Genomic DNA, 3,341 nt, shown 5'->3' on the forward strand with positions numbered 1-3,341 from the left:
ACGCAGGGAACCAACACAGGGAACAAGTTATTTCTAATTGTGAGGCAGATATCCTCACTTAGTGACTTTTTCTGATATATTAGCACCTCTTTAATAAAAATTGTGTTTAATCTACCTACTGGTTTGGACTGTTTTAGTAATTTTAGAGGCATGATTTGCAAATAGCTACTTTATGCTAAGCATGAAGAGTGTGGGAGGAACCTTCTGGTTGAGAACTGGGCAGCCCCTAGGGGGGACCAGGGTGTGGACTGAGTGTAGAAGGAGGCAGGACCTGGGACCACCTTCCACCCTATTCAGAGCACCTCAGAGCCAGGCAGCTCCGATTATTGGCATGTGGTATATCTTGGGCTCTTTATTACAGAATGTATTCTTTTCTCAGATCTAGGTGTTCTTGCCTGGAAAAGGCATTTTAATTGCATTGGGATGGGATGATTCTGTCAGCTGTCCTTAATTGAGCTCCTACTGCAGTCCTCATAAAAGCCCTATGAGATGGGCACCATTTTCCCACTGTATAGAGGAGGTAGAGTTTAAGTAATTGACCCGGTTGTCAGACAATTAAGTGTTGGAGTAAGTACCTAGAACTGTGAGGCCCATGCCTGCCTGTGTTTGACTCTCAGAAGGCACCCACAGAGGAGGTAGAGTTTAAGTAATTGACCCGGGTTGTCAGACAATTAAGTGTTGGAGTAAGTACTTAGAACTGTGAACCCCATGCCTGCCTGTGTTTGACTCTCAGAAGGCACCCATTTCCCATCGCTGGCATGATTTCAGCCCAAGCTGGGTGCCCATAGAGTTGGGGTGATAGCTCCACTGGGGGGAGGGTGAGTTTGTCTACCCATTGCCATTGATGATGGCACACTTTCTTGGCGAGTCCAGACGTTGCCACAGAATCCTTCCTACCCAGCGTTCCAGGCAGCCCCTCGGGGCAAGTGGACTCCTGTTTGCTGTTCCCGCCGTAGCTGGTTCCAGCATGTGGAGGGTGCGCCAGGAATGTTAGGTGTGGGTAGGTTCCCAGAGCTTTTCACTGTCACCCTTCTCTTCGGCAGCTCAGCTCAGCCTCTGGCTGTGCACTGCTGTCTGTGGCTGGAGGAGCTGTTGTTCCTTAAGTGGCATTAGTGTTTCCTGGAAACCTGGCGTCGCCCTGTGCGCTGGGCCAGCTCCTGCCACCTCCCTTCTTGGCTCCTGCAGAGCATGGCGTGACCTGGTTCCCAGTGGGGCACGCCAAGTGATAAATGAGTTTTCTCCACCAAGCTGAGCTCAGGCTTGGCATGACTTTATGTCCCCGGTGAACGTTTAGGGGAGCAGTGGCCTGGTTCTTCAGACCTTCTGTGCCAGCAAGCCCAGGGCCAGGCTCGCAGAAACGTCTGCCCGTGCCTGGCACCGGGCTTGTTCTGGTTGCTCTGGCCTCCCCATGCTGGGAGTGTTGGGAATGTGCTGTGCATGGTGGCTATGAGGCAAGCCTTTCCCCTCCCCCATCCCCACGTTGCCCTTTATTAAACGAGGCGAGACTTTTCAAAATCTCACATTACACACTGCCCTCTCAACTGCATGCTTTACTTCGGACAGCAAAGGACAGCGGGAGAACACCTCGCCTGAAACAACCTGTCATACTGAATTTGGGTGCTTCTAGAATTCACATGGCAGCATTCATTAAGACTAAAAGGAGGCAAAGAAATGTAGCAGATTTAGTCATTATTCCTGGGTGTTTGATCTCATAAGTATAAATGTGGAATAGTGCTATAAGTGAGCCTCTAAAAATCACTTAAAGGAAGGTAGTAAGTGGCTACAAATATATGACTATAGGCTTATGGAAAACCCAACTGCCTTAATGACATGAACATGGGTTCTTGTGGGTTGGGATGCCGTTTCCAATGACAACATCCTACTTAATTTCACACGGAGCTGTAGCTAACATCTTACAAGGATGACCAGGATGATGTGTTCTGGAAAACGGCCTGGATGACTTAGCTGGGTTCTAGGGTTGGTAAAGGCCTATGGGTGAGGATGCACATGAAGAGTTCAAAAAGAAGTCATTTTGCTAGCTGGGTATTGGAGAAATAATCTACACTAATAAAAGAGAAACATGGTAATTGGCGTACGACCGCTACCCTTTTCATTGGCTAATCAGTGACTATATGCAAATTAACTGTCAGCCAAGATGGCGGCCGGCAGCCAGGCACTGAAGCGAGCACGAGGCTTGCTTGCTGCGGACTCCAACGTTCCCCGCCTCACTTGCCAGCCTCTCAGTTGCAACTCTAAGCAACTATATACTATGTTGCAAATAAGAAGCTAAACAAAACCCCAGAAAAGGGCTTCCATTCAGCCGGGCTCGGACCGCAACATTGTATCTATGTTTTCAGCAGCGAGGCCTCAGAGCTAAAGCTGCCCCAGAATAAAAAAAAAAAAAGAAAAGAAAACAAGGAGCGGTTGGAAGCTTTAGTCACTCGCCAGCCGGAAAACAGCCCTCAGCCCCTCACCCAGACTGGCCAGGCACCCCAGTGGGGACCCCCACCCTGATCCAGGACACCCTTCAGGGCAAACCAGCCAGCCCCTACCCATGCACCAGGCCTCTATCCTATATAGTAAAAGGGTAATATGCCTCCCAGCACCGGGATCAGCGGAGCAGCGAGGCTCCCGGCACCGGGATCAGCATGACAGGGGGCAGCGCCCAAACCCCCTGATCGCCCTGCGGCTCTGTGTGTGACAGGGGGCGGGGCCACAACCTCCCTATCCGCCCTACTCTGTTCGTGACAGGGGAAGGCACCCCAACCCCCTGATCAGCCCTCCTCTGTGCCTGATAGGGGGGAGCTCCCCAATCTCCTAACTGCCCTGGGGCTCTGTGTGTGACAGGGTGCGGCCCCCCAACCCCCCCCCCACGGGCCCTGCTCTGTGCCTGATAGGGGGGAGCTCCCCAATCCCCTGATTGCCCTGCGCCTCTGCGTTTGACAGGGTGCAGCACACCAACCCCCTGATCGGCCCTGCTCTGTGGGTGATAGAGGGTGGCACCCCAACCCCCCTCCACGGGCCTTGCTCTGTGTGTGACAGGGTAGAGCCATAACCTCCCCATTGGCCCTGCCCCGAGTGTGACAGTGGTGGCGCCCCAACCCCCTGATCGGCCCTGCTCTGTGGGTGATAGAGGGTGGCGCCCCAACCCCCCTCCACGGGCCTTGCTCTGTGTGTGACAGGGTAGAGCCATAACCTCCCCATTGGCCCTGCCCTGAGTGTGACAGGGTGCAGCGCCCCAACCCCCTGATCCGCCCTGCTCTGTGTGTGACAGGGGGCGGTGCCCCAACCCCCCAATCGGCCCTTCTCTGAGCCTGACCAGGGGCTGCACTTAGGAATTG

Source organism: Myotis brandtii, unplaced genomic scaffold, assembly GCF_000412655.1.
Source record: "Myotis brandtii unplaced genomic scaffold, ASM41265v1 scaffold4, whole genome shotgun sequence".
Lineage (NCBI taxonomy): Eukaryota > Metazoa > Chordata > Mammalia > Chiroptera > Vespertilionidae > Myotis > Myotis brandtii.